Raw genomic sequence first — 27,512 nt, forward strand, 5'->3', positions numbered from 1 at the left:
TAATAAAAATCATTTTCTCAGAATAACAACTTTTAAATCAAAATTTATCATAGTTTTTAATTAACTAACCCAAAACAGCCCGCGGTGTTACTACGACGGCGTAAATCCGGTTTTACGGTGTTTTTCGTGTTTCCAGGTTTTAAATCATTAAGTTAGCATATCATATAGATATAGAACATGTGTTTAGTTGATTTTAAAAGTCAAGTTAGAAGGATTAACTTTTGTTTGCGAACAAGTTTAGAATTAACTAAACTATGTTCTAGTGATTACAAGTTTAAACCTTCGAATAAGATAGCTTTATATGTATGAATCGAATGATGTTATGAATATCATTACTACCTTAAGTTCCTTGGATAAACCTACTGGAAAATAGAAAAATGGATCTAGCTTCAACGGATCCTTGGATGGCTCGAAGTTCTTGAAGCAGAATCATGACACGAAAACAAGTTCAAGTAAGATCATCACTTGAAATAAGATTGTTATAGTTATAGAAATTGAACCAAAGTTTGAATATGATTATTACCTTGTATTAGAATGATAACCTACTGTAAGAAACAAAGATTTCTTGAGGTTGGATGATCACCTTACAAGATTGGAAGTGAGCTAGCAAACTTGAAAGTATTCTTGATTTTATGTAACTAGAACTTGTAGAATATATGAAGAACACTTAGAACTTGAAGATAGAACTTGAGAGAGATCAATTAGATGAAGAAAATTGAAGAATGAAAGTGTTTGTAGGTGTTTTTGGTCGTTGGTGTATGGATTAGATATAAAGGATATGTAATTTTGTTTTCATGTAAATAAGTCATGAATGATTACTCATATTTTTGTAATTTTATGAGATATTTCATGCTAGTTGCCAAATGATGGTTCCCACATGTGTTAGGTGACTCACATGGGCTGCTAAGAGCTGATCATTGGAGTGTATATACTAATAGTACATACATCTAAAAGCTGTGTATTGTACGAGTACGAATACGGGTGCATACGAGTAGAATTGTTGATGAAACTGAACGAGGATGTAATTGTAAGCATTTTTGTTAAGTAGAAGTATTTTGATAAGTGTATTGAAGTCTTTCAAAAGTGTATAAATACATATTAAAACACTACATGTATATACATTTTAACTGAGTCGTTAAGTCATCGTTAGTCGTTACATGTAAGTGTTATTTTGAAACCTTTAGGTTAACGATCTTGTTAAATGTTGTTAACCCAATGTTTATAATATCAAATGAGATTTTAAATTATTATATTATCATGATATTATAATGTATGAATATCTATTAATATGATATATATACATTAAATGTCTTTACAACGATAATCGTTACATATATGTCTCGTTTAAAAATCATTAAGTTAGTAGTCTTGTTTTTACATATGTAGTTCATTGTTAATATACTTAATGATATGTTTACTTATCATAGTATCATGTTAAATATATATATATCCATATATATGTCATCATATAGTTTTTACAAGTTTTAACGTTCGTGAATCACCGGTCAACTTGGGTGGTCAATTGTCTATATGAAACATATTTCAATTAATCAAGTCTTAACAAGTTTGATAGCTTAACATGTTGGAAACATTTAATCATGTAAATATCAATCTCAATTAATATATATAAACATGGAAAAGTTCGGGTCACTACAGTACCTACCCGTTAAATAAATTTCGTCCCGAAATTTTAAGCTGTTGAAGGTGTTGACGAATCTTCTGGAAATAGATGCGGGTATTTCTTCTTCATCTGATCTTCACACTTCCAGGTGAACTCGGGTCCTCTACGAGCATTCCATCGAACCTTAACAATTGGTATCTTGTTTTGCTTAAGTCTTTTAACCTCACGATCCATTATTTCGACGGGTTCTTTGATGAATTGGAGTTTTTCGTTGATTTGGATTTCATCTAACAGAATAGTGAGATCTTCTTTAGCAAAACATTTCTTCAAATTCGAGATGTAGAAAGTGTTATGTACAGCCGCGAGTTGTTGAGGTAACTCAAGTCGGTAAGCTACTGGTCCGACACGATCAATAATCTTGAATGGTCCAATATACCTTGGATTTAATTTCCCTCGTTTACCAAATCGAACAACGCCTTTCCAAGGTGCAACTTTAAGCATGACCATCTCTCTAATTTCAAATTCTATATCTTTTCTTTTAATGTCAGCGTAGCTCTTTTGTCGACTTTGGGCGGTTTTCAACCGTTGTTGAATTTGGATGATCTTCTTGGTAGTTTCTTGTATAATCTCCGGACCCGTAATCTGTCTATCCCCCAATTCACTCCAACAAATCGGAGACCTGCACTTTCTACCATAAAGTGCTTCAAACGGCGCCATCTCAATGCTTGAATGGTAGCTGTTGTTGTAGGAAAATTCTGCTAACGGTAGATGTCGATCCCAACTGTTTCCGAAATCAATAACACATGCTCGTAGCATGTCTTCAAGCGTTTGTATCGTCCTTTCGCTCTGCCCATCAGTTTGTGGATGATAGGCAGTACTCATGTCTAGACGAGTTCCTAATGCTTGCTGTAATGTCTGCCAGAATCTTGAAATAAATCTGCCATCCCTATCAGAGATAATAGAGATTGGTATTCCATGTCTGGAGACAACTTCCTTCAAATACAGTCGTGCTAACTTCTCCATCTTGTCATCTTCTCTTATTGGCAGGAAGTGTGCTGATTTGGTGAGACGATCAACTATTACCCAAATAGTATCAAAACCACTTGCAGTCCTTGGCAATTTAGTGATGAAATCCATGGTAGTGTTTTCCCATTTCCATTCCGGGATTTCGGGTTGTTGAAGTAGACCTGATGGTTTCTGATGCTCAGCTTTGACCTTAGAACACGTCAAACATTCTTCTACTTATTTAGCAACATCGGCTTTCATACCCGGCCACCAAAAATGTTTCTTGAGATCCTTGTACATCTTCTCCGTTCCAGGATGTATTGAGTATCTGGTTTTATGAGCTTCTCTAAGTACCATTTCTCTCATATCTCCAAATTTTGGTACTCAAATCCTTCCAGCCCTATACCGGGTTCCGTCTTCCCGAATATTAAGATGCTGCTCCGATCCTTTGGGTATTTCATCCTTTAAATTTCCTTCTTTTAAAACTCCTTGTTGCGCCTCCTTTATTTGAGTAGTAAGGTTATTATGAATCATTATATTCATAGATTTTACTCGAATGGGTTCTCTGTCCTTCCTGCTCAAGGCATCGGCTACCACATTTGCCTTCCCCGGGTGGTAATGAATCTCAAAGTCGTAATCATTCAATAATTCAATCCACCTACGCTGCCTCATATTCAGTTGTTTCTGATTAAATATGTGTTGAAGACTTTTGTGGTCGGTATATATAAAACTTTTAACACCATATAAGTAGTGCCTCCAAGTCTTTAATGCAAAAACAACTGCGCCTAATTCCAAATCATGCGTCGTATAATTTTGTTCGTGAATCTTCAATTGTCTAGACGCATAAGCAATCACCTTCGTTCGTTGCATTAATACACAACCGAGACCTTGCTTTGATGCGTCACAATAAATCACAAAATCATCATTCCCTTCAGGCAATGACAATATAGGTGCCGTAGTTAGCTTTTTCTTCAATAACTGAAACGCTTTCTCTTGTTCATCATTCCATTCAAATTTCTTCCCTTTATGCGTTAATGCAGTCAAGGGTTTTGCTATTCTGGAAAAGTCTTGGATGAACCTTCTGTAGTAACCAGCTAGTCCTAAAAACTGGCGTATGTGTTTCGGAGTTTTCGGGGTTTCCCACTTTTCAACAGTTTCTATCTTTGCCGGATCCACCTTAATACCTTCTTTGTTCACTATGTGACCGAGGAATTGAACTTCTTCCAACCAAAATGCACACTTTGAAAACTTAGCGTACAATTCTTCCTTCCTCAATACTTCTAACACCTTTCTCAAATGTTCACCGTGTTCTTGGTCATTCTTTGAGTAAATAAGTATGTCATCAATGAAAACAATGACAAACTTGTCAAGGTATGGTCCACACACTCGGTTCATAAGGTCCATGAACACAGCTGGTGCATTAGTTAAACCAAATGGCATGACCATAAACTCGTAATGACCGTAACGTGTTCTGAAAGCAGTCTTTGGAATATCATCTTCTTTCACCCGCATTTGATGATACCCGGAACGTAAGTCAATCTTTGAATAAACAGACGAGCCTTGTAGTTGATCAAATAAGTCGTTGATTCTCGGTAGTGGGTAGCGGTTCTTGATGGTAAGTTTGTTCAACTCTCGGTAGTCGATACACAACCTGAATGTACCATCTTTCTTCTTGACAAACAAAACAGGAGCTCCCCACGGTGATGTGCTTGGTCGAATGAAACCACGCTCTAAAAGTTCTTGTAATTGGCTTTGCAGTTCTTTCATCTCGCTGGGTGCGAGTCAGTAAGGAGCACGAGCTATTGGTGCAGCTCCTGGTACAAGATCTATTTGAAATTCAACGGATCGATGTGGGGGTAATCCCGGTAATTCTTTCGGAAATACATCGGGAAATTCTTTTGCAATGGGAACATCATTGATGCTCTTTTCTTCAGTTTGTACTTTCTCGACGTGTGCTAGAACAGCATAGCAACCTTTTCTTATTAGTTTTTGTGCCTTCAAATTACTAATAAGATGTAGCTTCGTGTTACCCTTTTCTCCGTACACCATTAAGGGTTTTCCTTTTTCTCGTATAATGCGAATTGCATTTTTGTAACAAACGATCTCTGCTTTCACTTTTTTCAACCAGTCCATACCGATTATCACATCAAAACTCCCTAACTCTACTGGTATTAAATCAATCTTAAATGTTTCGCTAACCAGTTTAATTTCTCGATTCCGACATATATTATCTGCTGAAATTAATTTACCATTTGCTAATTCGAGTAAAAATTTACTATCCAAAGGCGTCAATGGACAACTTAATTTAGCACAAAAATCTCTACTCATATAGCTTCTATCCGCACCCGAATCAAATAAAACGTAAGCAGATTTATTGTCAATAAGAAACGTACCCGTAACAAGCTCCGGGTCTTCCTGTGCCTCTGCCGCATTAATATTGAAAACTCTTCCGCGGCCTTGTCCATTCGTGTTCTCCTGGTTCGGGCAATTTCTAATAATGTGGCCCGGTTTTCCACATTTATAACAAACTACATTGGCATAACTTGCTCCGACACTACTTGCTCCACCATTACTCGTTCCGACACCATTTGTTCCTTTCGTTCTATTAACCCCTGGTCCGTAGACCTCACACTTCGCCGCGCTATGACCATTTCTTTTACACTTGTTGCAAAATTTGGTGCAGAACCCCGAGTGATACTTTTCACACCTTTGGCATAGCTGCTTCTGATTGTTGTTGTTGTTGCGGTTATTATTGTTGTTGGGATGATTGTTGTAGTTGTTGCTGTTGTTGTTGTTGTTGTTGTTGTTGTTGTTGTTGTTGTTGTTGTTGTTGTTGTTGTTGTTGTTATTGTTGTTGTTGTTGTTGTTGTTGTTGTTGTTGGGCCGTTTGTTGTAGTTGCGATTGATGTTGCGATTGTTGGGATAATTGTTGCGATTATTGTTGTAATTGCTGTTGTTGTTGTATTGGTGATTCTTATCACCGTTTTCCTCCCACTTTCTTTTAACTTGCTTCACATTGGCCTCTTCCGCAGTCTGTTCTTTAATTCTTTCTTCAATCTGGTTCACTAGTTTGTAAGCCATTCTACATGCCTGTTGTATGGAGGCGGGCTCGTGTGAACTTATATCTTCTTGGATTCTTTCCGGTAATCCTTTCACAAACGCGTCGATCTTCTCTTCCTCATCTTCGAATGCTCCCGGACACAATAGGCACAATTCTGTGAATCGTCTTTCGTACGTGGTAATATCAAATCCTTGGGTTCGTAACCCTCTAAGTTCTGTCTTGAGCTTATTGACCTCGGTTCTGGGACGGTACTTCTCGTTCATCAAGTGCTTGAATGCTGACCACGGTAGTGCGTACGCATCGTCTTGTCCCACTTGCTCTAGATAGGTATTCCACCATGTTAACGCAGAACCTGTGAAGGTATGCGTAGCGTACTTCACTTTGTCCTCTTCAGTACACTTACTTATGGCAAACATCGATTCGACCTTCTCGGTCCACCGTTTCAATCCGATCGGTCCTTCGGTTCCATCGAATTCCAAAGGTTTGCAGGCAGTGAATTCTTTGTAGGTGCATCCTACACGATTTCCTGTACTGCTAGATCCAAGGTTATTGTTGGTATGTAGCACAACCTGTACTGCGGCTATGTTTGAAGCTAGAAAAGTACGGAATTCCTCTTCATTCATATTCACGGTGTGTCGAGTAGTCGGTGCCATTTCCTTCAAAATAGTCAAATGGAACAAGTTAATCATACAGAATATTAAGAGTAGTTAATAGTATTTCGTAGCATAATATGAACTCATTTATAAAAGTTTTTTCTTCATATTAGCGTTTTATAAGTTTAAATTCGGGTAGTACCTACCCGTTAAGTTCATACTTAGTAGCTAATATACAATTCAACTACTACAATTCTGTATGAAAAACTGATTATAATAATATTTCGCGTTCAAACTTTTACACAATATTTTACAAACTTACAATACCGCTTATTTTACATATAGCATGAAATATAGCACACAATAAATTTGATACAAGATGGTTGTGAAGATAATTCTAGCTAGTACACAAGTCGTTCAGCAAAGGCAATAAAGACACGTAATTCATACGTCCAGAAACAAGTCATGCATTCTGGTTTTACTAGGATTACTTCCCATCCTTGGTCTTGTGGAACATAACCGTTATGGCCGTTGATAAGACAGCGTGTTGTAACATCGTCAAAGGGACGAGGGTTACGTAATGTCCAACAGTCCCGTAACAATCTAAAAACCTCATTTCTTACCCCAATTACCGACTCCGTCACTTGTGGGAACGTTTTGTTTAATAGTTGTAGCCCGATGTTCTTGTTCTCACTTTGGTGAGAAGCGAACATTACTAATCCGTAAGCATAACATGCTTCTTTATGTTGCATGTTAGCCGCTTTTTCTAAATCACGAAGTCCAATATTCGGATATATTGAGTCAAAATAATTTCTTAACCCATTGCGTAAAATAGCATTTGGATTCCCCGCAATATATGCGTCAAAGTAAACACATCGTAACTTATGGATTTCCCAATGTGATATCCCCCATCTTTCGAACGAAAGCCTTTTATAAACCAAGGCATTCTTGGAACGTTCTTCGAATGTCTTACAAACTGATCTCGCCTTAAATAGTTGTGCCGAAGGATTCTGACCGACTCTAGACAAGATTTCATCAATCATGTCTCCGGGTAGGTCTCTTAAAATATTGGGTTGTCTATCCATTTTGTGTTTTTATACTGTAAAATAGACAAGAGTTAGATTCATAAAAAAAATACTTATTAATACAAGCAATTTTTACATATATCATAAAGCATAAGCACACTATATTACATATATTACACCACACGAATACAACTATCTTATTCCGACTCGCTTGTTTCTTCTTCTTCGGTTTTGGTTCGTTTTGCCAAGTTTCTAGGAATATATGATGTTCCCCTAATACGAGCCGTCGTTATCCACATTGGTTTAGAAAAACCTGGTGGTTTAGAGGTTCCCGGGTCATTATTACAACTTAAGGACTTCGGGGGTTGACGATACATATAAAGTTCATCGGGGTTGGAATTAGATTTCTCTATTTTTATGCCCTTTCCCTTATTATTTTCTTTTGCCTTTTTAAATTCAGTTAGGGTAATTTCTATAACATCATCGAAATTCTCGTCAGAATCCGATTTATCGGAGAATTGGTAATCCTCCCAATATTTTGCTTCCTTAGCGGAAACACCATTGACCATAATTAACCTTGGTCGGTTGGTTGAGGATTTTCTTTTACTCAACCGTTTTATTATTTTCCCCACCGGTTCTATTTCTTCATCCGGTTCCGATTCTTCTTCCGGTTCCGATTCTTCTTCTGGTCCCGACTCTTCTTCTGGTTCCTCTTCGGGAACTTGTGAATCAGTCCACGAATCATTCTAATTTACATTTGACTATTCATTATTATTAGGTGAGTCAATAGGACTTGTTCTAGAGGTAGACATCTATCACATAATATCAAACGCGTTAAGAGATTAATATATCACATAATATTCACATGTTAAAAATATATAGTTTCCAACAAAATTTGTTAAGCAATCATTTTTCAAGTAAACACGGTCGAAGTCCAGACTCACTAATGCATCCTAACAAACTCGATAAGACACACTAATGCAAAATTCTGGTTCTCTAAGACCAACGCTCTGATACCAACTGAAATGTCCCGTTCTTATTGATTAAAAACGTTCCATATTAATTGATTTCGTTGCGAGGTTTTGACCTCTATATGAGACGTTTTTCAAAGACTGCATTCATTTTAAAACAAACCATAACCTTTATTTCATCAATAAAGGTTTAAAAAGCTTTACGTAGATTATCAAATAATGATAATCTAAAATATCCTGTTTACACACGACTATTACATAATGGTTTACAATACAAATATGTTACAACAAAATAAGTTTCTTGAATGCAGTTTTTACACAATATCATACAAGCATGGACTCCAAATCTCGTCCTTATTTAAGTATGCGACAGCGGAAGCTCTTAATAATCACCTGAGAATAAACATGCTTAAAACGTCAACAAAAATGTTGGTGAGTTATAGGTTTAACCTATATATATCAAATCATAATAATAGACCACAAGATTTCATATTTCAATACACATCCCATACATAGAGATAAAAATCATTCATATGGTGAACACCTGGTAACCGACATTAACAAGATGCATATATAAGAATATCCCCATCATTCCGGGACACCCTTCGGATATGATATAAATTTCGAAGTACTAAAGCATCCGGTACTTTGGATGGGGTTTGTTAGGCCCAATAGATCTATCTTTAGGATTCGCGTCAATTAGGGTGTCTGTTCCCTAATTCTTAGATTACCAGACTTAATAAAAAGGGGCATATTCGATTTCGATAATTCAACCATAGAATGTAGTTTCACGTACTTGTGTCTATTTTGTAAATCATTTATAAAACCTGCATGTATTCTCATCCCAAAAATATTAGATTTTAAAAGTGGGACTATAACTCACTTTCACAAATTTTTACTTCGTCGGGAAGTAAGACTTGGCCACTGGTTGATTCACGAACCTATAACAATATATACATATATATCAAAGTATGTTCAAAATATATTTACAACACTTTTAATATATTTTGATGTTTTAAGTTTATTAAGTCAGCTGTCCTTGTTAGTAACCTACAACTAATTGTCCACAGTTAGATGTACAGAAATAAATCGATAAATATTATCTTGAATCAATCCACGACCCAGTGTATACGTATCTCAGTATTGATCACAACTCAAACTATATATATTTTGGAATCAACCTCAACCCTGTATAGCTAACTCCAACATTCACATATAGAGTGTCTATGGTTGTTCCGAAATATATATAGATGTGTCGACATGATAGGTCGAAACATTGTATACATGTCTATCGTATCTCAAGATTACATAATATACAATACAAGTTGATTAAGTTATGGTTGGGATAGAATTGTTACCAATTTTCACGTAGCTAAAATGAGAAAAATTATCCAATCTTGTTTTACCCATAACTTCTTCATTTTAAATCCGTTTTGAGTGAATCAAATTGCTATGCTTTCATATTGAACGCTATTTTATGAATCTAAACAGAAAAAGTATAGGTTTATAGTCGGAAAAATAAGTTACAAGTCATTTTTGTAAAGGTAGTCATTTCAGTCGAAAGAACGACGTCTAGATGACCATTTTAGAAAACATACTTCCACTTTGAGTTTAACCATAATTTTTGGATATAGTTTCATGTTCATAATAAAAATCATTTTCTCAGAATAACAACTTTTAAATCAAAGTTTATCATAGTTTTTAATTAACTAACCCAAAACAGCCCGCGGTGTTACTACGACGGCGTAAATCCGGTTTTACGGTGTTTTTCGTGTTTCCAGGTTTTAAATCATTAAGTTAGCATATCATATAGATATAGAACATGTTTTTAGTTGATTTTAAAAGTCAAGTTAGAAGGATTAACTTTTGTTTGCGAACAAGTTTAGAATTAACTAAACTATGTTCTAGTGATTACAAGTTTAAACCTTCGAATAAGATAGCTTTATATGTATGAATCGAATGATGTTATGAACATCATTACTACCTTAAGTTCCTTGGATAAACCTACTGGAAAATAAAAAAATGGATCTAGCTTCAACGGATCCTTGGATGGCTCGAAGTTCTTGAAGCAGAATCATGACACGAAAACAAGTTCAAGTAAGATCATCACTTGAAATAAGATTGTTATAGTTATAGAAATTGAACCAAAGTTTGAATATGATTATTACCTTGTATTAGAATGATAACCTACTGTAAGAAACAAAGATTTCTTGAGGTTGGATGATCACCTTACAAGATTGGAAGTGAGCTAGCAAACTTGAAAGTATTCTTGATTTTATGTAACTAGAACTTGTAGAATATATGAAGAACACTTAGAACATGAAGATAGAACTTGAGAGAGATCAATTAGATGAAGAAAATTGAAGAATGAAAGTGTTTGTAGGTGTTTTTGGTCGTTGGTGTATGGATTAGATATAAAGGATATGTAATTTTGTTTTCATGTAAATAAGTCATGAATGATTACTCATATTTTTGTAATTTTATGAGATATTTCATGCTAGTTGCCAAATGATGGTTCCCACATGTGTTAGGTGACTCACATGGGCTGCTAAGAGCTGATCATTGGAGTGTATATATCAATAGTACATACATCTAAAAGCTGTGTATTGTACAAGTACGAATACGGGTGCATACGAGTAGAATTGTTGATGAAACTGAACGAGGATGTAATTGTAAGCATTTTTGTTAAGTAGAAGTATTTTGATAAGTGTATTGAAGTCTTTCAAAAGTGTATAAATACATATTAAAACACTACATGTATATACATTTTAACTGAGTCGTTAAGTCATCGTTAGTCATTACATGTAAGTGTTGTTTTGAAACCTTTAGGTTAACGATCTTGTTAAATGTTGTTAACCCAATGTTTATAATATCAAATGAGATTTTAAATTATTATATTATCATGATATTATCATGTATGAATATCTCTTAATATGATATATATACATTAAATGTCTTTACAACGATAATCGTTACATATATGTCTCGTTTAAAAATCATTAAGTTAGTAGTCTTGTTTTTACATATGTAGTTCATTGTTAATATACTTAATGATATGTTTACTTATCATAGTATTATGTTAACTATATATATATCCATATATATGTCATCATATAGTTTTTACAAGTTTTAACGTTCGTGAATCACCGGTCAACTTGGGTGGTCAATTGTCTATATGAAACATATTTCAATTAATCAAGTCTTAACAAGTTTGATAGCTTAACATGTTGGAAACATTTAATCATGTAAATATCAATCTCAATTAATATATATAAACATGGAAAAGTTCGGGTCACTACAAATAAAACCTATAAGATATTAAATATAACAACTATATCACTAGTAATATATAAATTTGTTTGATTACAAGTATATGCTTTAATAAATATATGAATAATATAGGTTCGTGAATCCGAGACCAACCTTACACGTGTTTAAGGTCGTCATATGTATTTTTAATACAAAATACAGTATGGTGAGTTTCATTTGCTCCCTTTTTACTCATTACATTTTTGGGCTGAGAATACATGCAAATGCTTTATTAACTGTTTTATAATATTTATATGCGTGAGTTTCATTTGCTCCCTTTTTACTCATTACATTTTTGGGCTGAGAATACATGCAAATGCTTTATTAACTGTTTAACAATATTTATATGCGTGAGTTTCATTTGCTCCCTTTTACTCTTTACATTTTTGGGACTGAGAATACATGCGCTGTTTTTACAACTGCTTTATTAAATGCTTTTGAAACATATTTTGAACTGCGAATACATGAAATGCTTTTATAAATGTTTGACGAGATAGACACAAGCAAAACATTTCTCGAATGAATTATTATGCAGATAGAAGTTCTGCGGATTATTATTGAATTATGTGGACATGATAATTGCCACCGTTGAATTATGTGGATATGATAATTGTCACCATTGAATTATGTGGACATGATAATTGCCACCATTGAATTATGTGGACATGATAATTGCCACCAATTGATATGAATGTTATGTATCGAGAGAATGATTTTATACACAGGTTATGTGTATGTTATTTTTGTGCACAAGATATGTGTACGGTTACTAAGATTTATGAAAGATGATTTCGTACACGAGAAAGGTGTACTGTATTTAAAAGATATCGCATGTACATTACAGGTGGGTATAGGATTCGGGCCCATTTGTACCATGCAGGATTTAAATCTTGTGGTCTATCAAAATTACAGAATTTTTATTGTTTTATGATAAACTTATGAACTCACCAACCTTTTGGTTGACACTTTAAAGCATGTTTATTCTCAGGTATGAAAGAAATCTTCCGCTATGCAATTACTCATATTACATGGAGTCGTTTATGGCATATAGAGGTCAGAACCTCGCAATGGGATCAACTGTTGAAGACTTCGTCCAGATGGATTAGGACGGGGCGTTTTAGTTGGTATCAGAGCGGTGGTCTTAGTGTACCGGGTCTGCATTAGTGTGTCTAATTAATAAGTCGTTAGGATGCATTAGTGAGTCTGGACTTCGACCGTGTCTGCATGTCAAAAGTTTTGCTTATCATTTCGTGTCGAAAATTGCCTGCTTATCATTTTTAGGGAATCACTTGCTTATCACTCTTAGTCTAGACATGTCTTATTGCCTCTATTGCATAGACAGTGTATAGATAAATTCATATCTTAGCGTATCTGTTATTGTTACCTTTGCTTGACAGCTTCCGTAGATTCCTCTATAACGTATGGTATTTTAGTATTATATATGCATATGTAAATTATGTATTACAGGGTACTAATCTACATCTTATAATCTATTTCTTATCGAAAATCTTTCATCTGATCGTACGAGATGAATCCCTCAACCAGTTCGAGTCCCTCAAATTTCGATAGCAATTCCGACAGCTATTCCGACATGGATATTCACCTAAGCTTCGGAAGCAGCGTCACCAGAATGGATCAACCAATCGGCCATCCCCAATTCATCTGATGGGTTCGTAGATGACTTAACTGATGGAAAACCGAAGAAGGTGATCCCTTCCACCAACCGAATACACCTCTTGGCGAAGAACTTGAAGCACTTACCGGCGAACCCATTCGAAACACCACTTTCATACTCATTTCCAGAGTATCTTGCCCCGATTATATTCTATCTAAAATTCTAAACCTTATTCATTCGCTCGTTCCGACCGATAATCACCCCAGTGTAATAGAAGAAGTCAACGTACTTGGCGCTCGAGTAATCAATTTGGAGAATATGGTGCAAAAATTTCCAGCTTCAGCAACATCACCGGCATCAACAGTACCATCAGTAACAGCACCAGTACCGTCAACAAACCATGCCTCAACATCTCAATCTGTACCTCGAGCATAATCATCGATCTACATGACGTTCTACAGCATTTATCATCGTTCGACATGACGATTATGTAATCTCTAATGTTTTAGAGATTATATATTCTTGTTTTAACGGTAAATCAAATGAGTTTAATATCATATTGACTCATTAAATCCATGATTACATATGAAGAAAATATATATGAATATATATTTTCATAAAGATTGTAATTAAAAATTCTTTCGTACAAACTGTTAATGGTGAAAATATTTTAACGGGTAGGAAATACCCGAGGAATATTTAGATTTTACATTAATAAGTTACACTGTACAATCTTCAAATCTGATTCAACAGTCATTCACTATCCTACTTACATCCATAGATATATGAATCCGTTCACCGCAGAATAACCATTTTCATTCAATTTCATATTTGGATTTTGACCTATCAGAATCCAACAAGTGGCATAATGAAGAAAACATTTGACAAAAATAAAATTTGTTAGAAACAAACAAATTAACTATGAGAAATTCTGTTAAGAAACCACGCTAACAAAATCCTAGCTAACTGATTACATTTTATTTATCGCAATTTAATTATCGCAATTTTATTTATCGTCATTTAATTTCTGTTATTTATTTTACGCACTTTAAATATCGGGACACGTATACAAAGTTTTGACATATCATATCGACGCATGTATATATATTATTTGGAATAATCATAGACACTCTATATGCAGTAATGATCGAGTTCTCTATACAGGGTTGAGGTTGATTCTACAATAATATATATACTTTGAGTTGTGATCGAGTCTGAGACATGTACACGGGTCACGATACATATTAAGTAATTCGAATATTATATATTAAAACTATATATGAATCATTGGACTGTTAACTGTGGACTATCGATTGTGGACTGCCAACATGGGACAATTAAAATGAATTAAAATATTGATTATAACATATGAAACTAAATAATTCTTCAAGTTTGCCACTTGATTTCATCTAAAACCCCATTTGTATCCCGACGATTTCAATCTGCATTCAAACCTTTCTTGATTCTTGAAAACACCTCAATCGATAGGATGAATCAACCGCACTTCATCTACGGAAGGAAAGATTTATGCATATAGTAATGCACCTGAGAAACTCTCGTCGACTGAGTAAAAGTTTAAACACGTAGCCGCGTCAGATCCTTTGGCATTTATTAGCAAAAATAAGTTTGCGATCCCTTTTCAAAGTAGCCAATTTTGTCACAGCTCCAGCAAGTCAACTTCGACTTTTCATTTGAAGTAGCCTTACTATAATCCTGATATATATGATTACCCTTTTGATACTGGAAAATTCTTTTATATTCCACCATATTACCAGCAGACGTACCAGCAACCTCGTTGCTTCTTGGCTTAAATCTCTCCGATAAATCATTATATTGAAACCCGATCATATACTCCTCCGCATCTTGTAACGAGAACTGCCATACCAATTACCGGGAATCAGCAATCAGTACTTTAAAAAAAAACTCACATCATATCTACATCAACAGTTATATGTATGCCATTTATCTCTTAGAATTATGATCTTTCATTCTGAAATTTGAAAAGCACTCGGTCACAAATCAATACTCTGAATGTTGAAAAAGCTGAATGAAGCAGCAGAAACCATAGACAACCGTAAACGACCTTAATCATCAAAAGTTTGATGATAAAGAATAGTATGTTGGAAAAGCTCAGAAAAGTTGGAACTAGAAAACGGATTGAGCTAACCACGAAGGAGACCAAGGAAAAATACAAAGATCATACCATATATTCAAAGAATCCAGGTAATTCTGGATCCGATGAAACCTTCAACGAATATCTTGCTCCGTACTCATGTTAAAATCTAGCGGAAAATCTTCCTCAACAACCATCGAACTTAGAAATTCCAAAATATCATCATAAATATCTTCGATATTTCTGAAGATATTTTCATAAATATTCTCGTCCGATATTAATTATCTCTTCGTGCTATCAGTGTTACATCATATAGAAACTGTTAGTTTCTATATTCTGTAAACTTTCGAGCTTAAAATATGAATATTATTGAAGTAATGTTAGGAACTGATACATGAGTTAGTATAATATAATGACACTTGATCAACGTGATTATATTACAGTAAGTCAAGCCGAGTTCTAAATGGGACATGTTGATTCACAGATTATAACGTCATCATGTGCCATGTTACATGACTCTTATATTTATCTGATATATAAACATATCAAGAACATCTTTTCTTGATAGTTCTATCTTTCCCGAATATTCTGATAATTTGACGAATCAAGATCGTGTTATTACCATTTCTTTCTTAGAACATTAACTATGTTCATTTCGAAATTCATATCTATGAATTCTGGACCGTTGCTAGCTTTAATAGAGGTCGAGAGGATAATAAAAAGGCAAAGAGATCCAAAATATAAGGGAGAATATAAAGCCCGATAATAACACGGAAATTACAAACCGTGTATATCAATGTTTATCGCAACATAAAGACACGGGAGAATTAAAAACACTATAACCCCAAGGGCGAAGTAAAAGAAAACAGATTCCTCCGGTGGAAGTTGGAAAAGGAGAATGATTGTTGTGATAGTAAGGATAAGAACAAGGATTAGAACTGGATTAAGCATTTTCACAATCTTTCGGATGTATGAACTAAGAAATAAAGTATAGGAATGGTAAGAATAATGGAACGAAAGAGTTTAATTTGTAATAGAAATATCAGACAGAGTAATCGAGGCAGATCACCATATTTAATTATAGAGATCTTAATTTCCATATATCCCGAAGAATTAGATCTTATAGATTTCCAAGATTTTCTTTTAAATCCCTTGAATTCCGGAATTCAAACTTGACTACGTCAAAAGCTAAGGCGAATCTTTATTTTCTCATTTCACTCTTTTGTAATAGCTTCATTCGTACGCTTCACAAAAATCGAATTATTTTATCTATATTTATCAATAATGATAAAACTCTATTTATCAACTCATATTCGTCATGAAAACATTTTTATTGTTAGCCATGACGACCACATTCAAATTTCGGGACGAAATTTCTTTAACGGGTATGTACTGTGACGACCCGGAAATTTCCGACCAAATTTAAACTTAATCTTTATATGATTTTGACACGTTAAGCAAAGTCTGTAATATTGAGTCTCGGAAAATTTTGAACTGTTTCATATATTCAATTGACCTTCGACCATTCCCGAGGATTCACGAACGTTTATCTGTAAATAGAAATGTATATATTTAAAAATATATTTATATATATATAATAGTAATTTGTAATATTATAAAATTTAGTTATTTGAATTAATAAGGTAATATATGATATTATAACTTATGATGTATCTACATATATAAATAAAGTATATTGAATATAGATAATTGATTTCGAATTTATTTAGTAAACGATAGTATCACTCATTTGTCATTCAATTGATAGTAAACAAGTTAAAAACGAACTTATGCGATTTTTAAAAATAAACAGTAATCCGAAAACGAGTGATATAAATTATAGGTTTATTAGAAATGTATTTAGGAACTATTTGTTGAATTTTAAAACTTTTTATATTTAACTTGGGGTTGGAAGTGAATAATTAATGTAAATATTATTTAATAGTTAATGATCAAATTTTATACCATAATGACTGAAATAAATAATAACAATTATCATAAAAATTTGGAATTTATCTAAGTGCTTTTATCCGCCACGGATTAGCAACGGAGTACGATATAGCAGTCATGGCAAAACCGTCGGTAACAACACTCCAAACATTAGGATACTAGTGCACGTTTTCTTAAATGTTATATGTTATATTTTATTATTATTGATAGATATATTTGGTGCATAATCACATAATAAAGCAATTATATTCAACAATCATACACCACAATTCAACCACTTCAACTATTTATTGTTTTTGATCGATCACTTGTACCCTTTATTCAATAACACTATTATATTCACAAAAGAAAAACAAACAAAACTATTACTTCTACTGCTAATCGATTTCACATGCATATATACATATTGGAATTACATTTATTTGAAACACAAACACTTTCTATCTCCTTCTTGCTACTATCTCCTGCTTTCTTTCTTTTCGATTAAACCAAGAATCATGAACCACCCATAACCACCCTAGCCTCACCATCCATCACCTAAATCACCATCACAAGCCACCATGGAACACCCATTTGTTGTTGTTGATTGCTTCCTGCCCGAGAACCATCGCCATCCATCTGCTAATTTTAAACTGCCCATGAAACCCACAACGAAACCTACTACTATTTCTTTTCCATTATACTTTGGTTACAAATTTCATCAAACCCACTTTCATCAAAACGACCCATCATCATAGAATATCGACATCAGTTTCACTCATTATACCACCATATAAACTCACTTTCGTTTTCTGTTTATGGTCACTACAAACCAAACAAAACCACACAAGAACCCATCCATTTCTGTAATGGCTCGAACGAGCCATGTTAACATCAAACTGTCACCACCATCAAGACACTCTCAAACCACAACCACCATCATCCTCTAATACCTTCGGCTACTACTACCACTGCAACCCTCCTCCGGAAATCATAACCACTACCACCTCTCTCTCCCCCTCTCTCTCTACTATTTCTATTAAAACCATCGAAACTCGCCAAACTAGCTGCAATCAATTTCTTTTCTGTTTTGCTCACAAGAACACCACCTGCATATTTTTTTTCTTCGCTGCTTCGTTCCTACTACTTATGCTTCGGTTTATATTGAAATAAAAACCTTTTAAAAGCAGCATGTTACACTTGATATTTATATATTGAGACAAATTAAAAAGGTTCGCTGTATAGAGGTACCAAGTACCCAAAAATATATCCAGGTATATATATTATGGAAACCAAATTATGAAATTGCCAGGAGGATAAAGCATGAATCGTTATACAATATAACATATTAAAAGCAAAAGGGGGTTCCACCAATAGTGGATTAGGTAATGGCACGTTCCACATGAAGAAAAGTTGTTGAGTGCTATTTAATATTCGAGATCGAGACTAATAATGGAAAAGGTGTCGATGATAATAATTCATGTTGGCCACGTTTTCTTTGTTGGTTCATATGTCGACAATTACAGAAACATTGGAGACTTTTTATTCCTTTTATATCTTTCTTTTCCCTTCTAGCCGAAGGTTTTATCACCCGTGACATTTCAAGATCAGGAAAACGGGCTGTTTAAGGTGGGATGAGTATACTTTGGACTTGCAATGTCTTTGGGCCTCCCATCCTTTATATTTTGAAGGTATTATTAGTATATAATGATAAGGGTAGCGGTATAGTATGTTAACGATATCATACCAGAAAGGTGATGATTATATTCATGAATAAAGATGATAGCTAGTTGAGGATGTTGGTTGGTGAACATCATAATGATATTAGACAATAATATGATTATGATAAATGATACATAAAATATAAGATGATACATGAAATAATAATTAGAATGATGATGTTAAGAACAATGAAGACGTTGAAGATGTTATGATAACGATTTTAGGATGATACAGATGATATTACGATGATGTGATGATTACATGTTAATCAATGAAGATAGATGTATAATAGTTTATGGATCATGATGATAATATAGATTAGGATATGAATGATGATACCCATGAATCATATAATAGATAATTAGGATCACGAGATGATGATGATAGTTATATTTGTATAATGTTAATGAAACGAAAACGATAAATTAAGATGAGATGATTATGAAGTAGAGGATGATTTTGATGATGAAGAATAGTCCTGGGTTTTTAGTTAATTGAAGAAGATGAGGAAACAGAAAACATAAGTTAAATACATTTGGTTTACGTATTAAATCAGAAAAACGAGAATGGAGGAATGGTCTTGGGTGTTATGGGTGAACAAGAGGTCATGAGTTCGACCCCGGGCAGGGGCATTCCTTTAAGCCTTTTTCATTTTAAGGTAGAATTTTTACTTATTATTATTATTGTCATTATCATCATTATTATTATTAAAATAGATTATTACTATTATTATTATGAATATAAATATAAAGATTATAGATAAGGATATTAATATGAAAATGATAAAAATTACATTTAAATTACAATTTAAATGAATTATTAATATTATTAATATTATGGTTATTTTATCATTTTTACTATTAATACCATTATTAGTATTATTTTTAACCTTATAATTATTATCATTAATATTATTTTATCAAATAATTATTAAGTTATATAAAAACTATATTTAATACATATAACATAAATATATTAATATGTTTATAATAAATAATAATTATTTATTAAAGTATATATAAAATAAATGTACTTAATTAATTAATAAAACCTATAAGATATTAAATATAACAACTATATCACTAGTAATATATAAATTTGTTCAATTACAAGTATATGCTTTAATAAATATATGAATAATATAGGTTCGTGAATCCGAGACCAACCTTACACGTGTTCAAGATCGTCATATGTATTTTTAATACAAAATATAGTACGGTGAGTTTCATTTGCTCCCTTTTTACTCATTACATTTTTGGTCTGAGAATACATGCAAATGCTTTATTAACTGTTTTACAATATTTATATGCGTGAGTTTCATTTGCTCCCTTTTTACTCATTACATTTTTGGGCTGAGAATACATGCAAATGCTTTATTAATTGTTTTACAATATTTATATGCATGAGTTTCATTTGCTCCCTTTTACTCTTTACATTTTTGGGACTGAGAATACATGCGCTGTTTTTACAACTGCTTTATTAAATGCTTTTGAAATATATTTTGAACTGCGAATACATGAAATGCTTTTATAAATATTTGAAGAGATAGACACAAGCAAAACATTCCTCGAATGAATTATTATGCAGACAGAAGTTCTGCGGATTATTATTGAATTATGTGGACATGATAATTGCCACCGTTGAATTATGTGGATATGATAATTGTCACCATTGAATTATGTGGACATGATAATTGCCACCATTGAATTATGTGGACATGATAATTGCCACCAATTGATATGAATGTTATGTATCGAGAGAATGATTTTATACACAGGTTATGTGTATGTTATTTTTGTGCACAAGATATGTGTACGGTTACTAAGATTTATGAAAGATGATTTCGTACACGAGAAAGGTGTACTGTATTTAAAAGATATCGCATGTACATTACAGGTGGGTATAGGATTCGGGCCCATTTGTACCATGCAGGATTTAAATCTTGTGGTCTATCAAAATTACAGAATTTTTATTGTTTTATGATAAACTTATGAACTCACCAACCTTTTGGTTGACACTTTAAAGCATGTTTATTCTCAGGTATGAAAGAAATCTTCCGCTGTGCAAGTTTATGGCATATAGAGGTCAGAACCTCGCAATGGGACCAACTGTTGAAGACTTCGTCCAGATGGATTAGGACGGGGCGTTTCAAATGGTAGCGAACCGTTTGAATGAGGGTTTGTCAAACCCATACGGATCCATACAATATAAGTTCTCGCTTACACCCGGCAAGTGTAACTAATGATAATCGAATTGAGGATTTTGTTCTAAACTCGTATGTAGAATGTTTATTTTCCTGTACTTGTGTTCACTTAGTAAAAGAAACGTTTATGTTTTCTCATCCCAAATGTAAGTTCAAAAAGAGTAAAAGTGGGACTATGATCTCACCTTGAGTGCACGTATGTAAAAGTACTTCAACAAGTAAACGTGTGCAAGAACGAATGCTAGTCTTGACCTAAACAAATAGGTTTGTATCAATAACGGTAAACACGATAGGTCAAAGTGTTCAATTAGTCCTATGGCTCGTTAAGACTCGATCATAATAGCATGTGAATCAAATTGTCATGTTTCATGTAAGGTACAAGTATAAAAGCATGTTAGAATGCTTGCATAAGTATTTGGTTAAAAGTCAACTTTGGTCGGGTCAAAGTCAACGAAAAAGTCAACACGTTCGGGTCGGGTCCCGAACTATTTTTCTGAGGTTTTTAATCATATATTAGCATGTTAGAACAAGTTACATGTGAATCGGAGGTGCGTAGCATAGCAAACATTTTTCGTAAAATGGCAAATCAAAACAGCACAGAATAGGCAAATTGGACGGCGTCCAAAATGCCTGGACGCGGTGTGAAAGCCTGGACGGCGTCCAAAAGGCTGGACGGCTTCCAAACATTTGGGCAGAAAACATTTTGCTGAAAACACACAAGTGCACGAACCAAAACTCAAACAATCCTAATTTATGACCCGCAAACAAACAAGACAAGTATCTTATATCATCGAAAAGGTATTTTGACGAGGAAAACATCTAAACACATTTCATCAATCACATTTACCTTTACAACAACCAAAATCACATTCAAAGCTCATCATTTAATGCATTCAAGTTCATAAATGCAAATAAATGATTCGGCAACCAATTTACATGAATGATATGCCGTTTCGAAGGTAATCAAGCATACAATACAATCTAACACTTACTAATAACATCTCATGTCATTCAAAGCATCAAAAGTCCATTTCAAGTTCATCAAACCCTAACCCAAATTCACCAAAATCAATAATCAAGTTCATGAAGTTTTCTAAAGCAACCTACACATCAACTTGAAGCTAATGATACTAGGAACACATTTAATACTTGCACTTTATCATAACAACAACATTAAATAATCCAAAACTCAAAATCAAGCACACACTTTTTATGTTCATGCTAGTTACACTAAAACAACGAGATCGAGCATATAAATCATATATTCATGTTAGACTTGAGCCATAGACACTAATTAACAACTTTATAAGTTAAAAACATCAAAAACACAAAAATCTAGTGATTTTAGAAAGTTACCCAAATGTAATGAAATCCGTATGGAATCGAAGAGGAAGTTGCAAGGATTTCAAAAATGTAATTTGTTTTGCAAAACACCCGCTAGCTCGGATTTGGATGATGATTCTTTGAAATTGGGTGTTGAGAGAAAATGGAGGAAGTAGTAAAATGAGAGAGATGATAATGAATGGATGGGAGGGGTTTGACCCTTTGACCTAGTCAAAGGTTTGATCCTTTGGCGAGTTTGGTCCCTCAACTTTCATTAGGGTGCGTGAATTACCTAAACGAGATAATTTAAAACGCGTATCAACGGGAGATGTTATAAATATATAACAGACTTTAAAATGAATAAACGGAAAGTAAACGGAAAAAAGGCGGGATGTTACATAGGTAACAGTAGAGTACAAGCTTTTGACCCGCAAGTTACCCTTTCAAAGGCTTGTTCGTGAAATTGCTCAGGACTTCCAGGTTATTGTTATTCAATTTTTGTCATATATATTTGAAATCGTAACAATATTTGTTATATATGTGTATGTGATAGATAATCTAACTTTTATAATCATTATGTTGTAGACTGGTATGAGGTTTCGGTTCATTTTTGGCACTTCAAGAGGCTTCAAAACCAGAATTAGACTAAGCTTAGGGGAAACAAAAGAAAATATTTGAGTTGACGCGCGCTGAAGATGGTATGTAAAATTTATTTAGATCATCTTCCAAGTTGTTACCATAGCTTTTATCATTTTTTCCATGCAATTAAAGGTACAGTTGTGTTCACTTCATGTTTTCTCATATGTAGAATGAGGCAAGGAAAGCCCAATCAAACTGTTGTGGTTGCAGAAATGAAAAGAGGTTGGCAGAAGTGAATCATGAGGAGAGGAGGAAAAAGATTAGAAAACTTGTTGATGCTAATGGGTTGGATATTCAAAAGCATACATGTTAGATACACATCTGATGTTAGATACAAAGTAAAAAAAAATGGGCTAAGGTAACTGGTTCAGCTAGTTGGAATGGTACTATCCAGTTAAGGAACAAAATAGGTCATCGGGATGCAAGCGAGCTCATGTCAGGTGTATTGCTGGTGCTTTTTTTGTTTTGAATTGTAATGAGTTATGATTAATTGTGTCTGGTCATGTATCAATTTTCAGTTAATATATTATCGTTTTTGTTAGAGGAAGAAAGAATTGATTGGAGGTTTTGAACTGCCAGACATAATGAGAGGAAGAAAGAATTGATTTTTGTAATTCAATTAGTTATAGATTAGTTAAAGATTACGTGGATAGTCCCTGTGAATAGTTTTAACGGACTTAGTTAACATTCGTTAAGGTGAAGGAAGAAAATGGGACTTTAAAATGTTTTTAAGGATGAAAAATGCAGAAAATAAAATACGGGGATGAAATGGACAAAAAGTGAAAAACACGGGGATGAAATGGACAATTTTGTCTTTTAATTATTTTCCTTTTCATCCAAACAAAAACTCCTAAAGAGAGGCTCATATCATACTTGTTTTTTTTCCAACAAAAATAACTAAAACTCATATAAAAACGATGTCATTTTTAAAAGAAAAAGTCCTCAACATAAAATATAAGAGTCTCCTCTGACATCCGAAAAATCTTAAAACAAACTAACCAATACTAAATCAAATATTACACGATAATAACATGAACCAAGCCAAACGAACTAAGTGAATCAACAAACGGAAAAAAGTAACCACGAGACAAACCCAACCTATCAACCTTATGTGATAGACTTCAGTTAATTACTATATTCGTCCCAATTTAATTATTTCTAGAAAAAAACACACGGTTTAAGACATATTATTATTAAATTGTGCTATTTGTTAATTACGATAAATTTTACCCATTATATATTTTTTTTTTAAAAAGCGAGAATTATATTAGAAACACGAAAGGTTACAAAGGTCGGGAATGTGTACCCAACCAACACGAGAACAATAAACGAACCTATAAGCCTATTACAATTTAAGTTTCAAAGGGAGCAACATCAAATATAAACAATGAGCTATACGGAAAGATAAACGCTGGGGTTATTTAACCATACGAGCTACTCCAGTTTTTTCTTCTTTCTCGATCTAGTTGCAATCCCTTTGAAGGATTTTGCTTGGATCTCACTTAGAGCAACCGGGGCATTCCACTTTTTATCACGGAAAACCATATTGTTTCGATTTTTCCAAATGAGATAAACACAAACCCATTCGACCGCTTGCCAAATCTTCTTACCAATAGTGGACATTTGAACTGATGCATTACCACGAAGGATTTCATTGAGACTTAGATTCATAAAATTTCCAAGTCCCCACCAATTAAAGACTCGAGACCAGATATCCAACGAATGCTTACAAAGGATAAGTGCATGATCAATAGTTTCAATCCCGTCATCACAAAGGGGGCATCGCACACTATGTAAGTCAATACCCCGCTTGTCAAGTTCGATCCTAACCGGTAAACGCCTCTTAATAACCCGCCAAGAAAAAATTTCAAGCTTTTTAGGAACAAGAGAGTTACGGCGTCAGGTGCCTCCTTATACCTGCTAGTGTGTTGTTCAACTCCGGTGATGGTGTGATCACTTTGTTCTTAGGGTGTCCTGGAGATACCCTTGGAAGCAGCAAAGATTGTAATAGTGATTGACGGGTGATAGTAATTCGACGGTTGCAAAAGTTGAAGTTTAAGAGCATCGCGGTAAATACTTCTTGTGAAGTGACGGATGAGCGAATCTTGTTGCTCTTAAAGTGATAAACGAGTAAAGGTGACCGGCGAGCCAGTGATGTACTTAATGGTCGGTTAGGCCGAAGGTCATGATGAAGTGTTGATATTGCGGTTGACGCAATTATTGTGTCGGATTGATCACTCTTCTCCATGAGAGTGAGTAATTGTTGATAAAGGTTCGTTGGGTGGAAGGTCGGGTGATCTCGACTGAGATGCAAGACTGATTGATCAGAGTGGCGTATGCTTAGGCATAGAGACGTACGTGGGACCTTGGTGGAGTTCGATTTGCGAACGATTAAGGAAGTTGACTGCAATTTTTGGTATGAAGGTGCGATGTCGGCGTGTGTACGACATTTTGAGTGAATGTGTATGACAGCTCTGAGAGCCTAAGGTGAATTTGCTGTGATTTGGAGTATATGACCAACGATGAGAATGGTCATGTGTGTAGCAGAATGACAATTCCGCAGAGTGTTATCATTTTGGTGGTGAGAATGTGAATAGGAATCCTAAGTGGGGGAGTTTTTACTGCTGCCCGAGGAAGATCCGATGGTGTATTGTGAAATGTCCCGTTCATATTGATTATAAAAGTTCCATATTAATTGATTTCGTCGCGAGGTTTTGACCTCTATATGAGACGTTTTTCAAAGACTGCATTCATTTTTAAAACAACCATAACCTTTATTTTATCTATAAAGGTTTAAAAAGCATTACGTAGATTATCAAATAATGATAATCTAAAATATACCGTTTACACCCGACCATTACATAATGGTTTACAATAAGAATATATTACATCAAAAATAAGTTTCTTGAATGCAGTTTTTACATAATATCATACAAGCATGAACTCCAAATCTTGTCCTTATTTTAGTATGCAACAGCGGAAGCTCTTAATAATCACCTGAGAATAAACATGCTTAAAACGTCAACAAAAATGTTGGTGAGTTATAGGTTTAACCTATATATTATCAAATCATAATAATAGACCACAAGATTTCATATTTCAATATACATCCCATACATAGAGATAAAAATCATTCATATGGTGAACACCTGGTAACCGACATTAACAAGATGCATATAAGAATATCCCCTATCATTCCGGGAAATCCTTCGGACATGATAAAAATAAATTCTAAGTACTAAAGCATCCGGTGCTTTGGATGGGGTTCGTTAGGCCCAATAGATCTATCTTTAGGATTCACATCAATTAGTAGATCGGTTTACTAATTCTTAGGTTACCAAGCAAAAGGGGCATATTCGGCTTCGATCATTCACCCATATAATGTAGTTTCAATTACTTGTGTCTATTTCGTAAAAACATTTATAAAACTGCATGTATTCTCATCCCAAAATATTAGATTTTAAAAGTGGGACTATAACTCACTTTCACAGATTTTTACTTCGTCGAGAGTAAGACTTGGACACTGGTCGATTCAAAAACCTATTACAAATATATACATATATATATATATATATAAAAGTATGTTCAAAATATATTTACAACATTTTTAATACATTTTGATGTTTTAAATTTATTAAGTCAGCTGTCCTCGTTAGTAACCTGCAACTAGTTGTCCATAGTTAGATGTACAGAAATATATTGATATATATTATCTTGAATCAATCCACGACCTAGTGTATACACGTCTCAGGCTAGATCACAACTCAAAGATATTTTTGGAATCAACCTCAACCCTGTATAGCTAACTCAAACATTACTGCATATAGAGTGTCTATGGTTGTTCCAAATAATATATATAGATGGGTCGATATGATATGTCAAAACATTTGCATACGTGTATATGGTATCCCAAGATTACATAATATATTAGAATACATGTATAATACAATATAAGTTAGCTAGGATATGATTTGTATAGAATTGTTACAATATTTCCCGTAGCTACAACAATCAAAAAATATCCAATCTTGTTTTACCCATAACTTCTTCGTTTTAAATCCGTTTTGAGTGAATCAAATTGCTATGGTTTCATATTGAACTCTATTTTATGAATCTAAATATAAAAACTATAGGTTTATAGTCAGAAATATAAGTTACAAGTCATTTTTGTAAGAGGTAGTCATTTCAGTCGAAAGAACGACGTCTTGATGGCCATTTTGAAAAACATACTTCCACTTTGAGTTTAACCATGATTTTTGGATATAGTTTCATATTCATAAGAAAAATCATTTTCCCAGAAGAACAAATTTTAAATCAAAGTTTATCATAGTTTTTAATTATCAAACCCAAAACAGCCCGCGGTGTTACTACGACGGCGTATGT

General features: G+C 33.9%; 1 long non-coding RNA gene across 1 annotated transcript in view; it reads left to right on the forward strand.

Annotated features, from left to right (window-relative positions):
• The window catches only part of LOC139871939 (uncharacterized), a 47,833-nt gene extending 24,744 nt beyond the window's left edge, over nt 1-23,089 (forward strand). The window contains exons 2-3 of the long non-coding RNA XR_011766810.1: nt 22,893-22,970; nt 23,076-23,089. This is a non-coding gene — a long non-coding RNA (uncharacterized lncRNA). The remainder of the gene's footprint in view (nt 1-22,892; nt 22,971-23,075) is intronic.
• Nucleotides 23,090-27,512: the final 4,423 nt, after the last annotated feature.

Source organism: Rutidosis leptorrhynchoides, chromosome 10, assembly GCF_046630445.1.
Source record: "Rutidosis leptorrhynchoides isolate AG116_Rl617_1_P2 chromosome 10, CSIRO_AGI_Rlap_v1, whole genome shotgun sequence".
In the NCBI taxonomy this organism is placed as follows: Eukaryota; Viridiplantae; Streptophyta; class Magnoliopsida; order Asterales; family Asteraceae; genus Rutidosis; species Rutidosis leptorrhynchoides.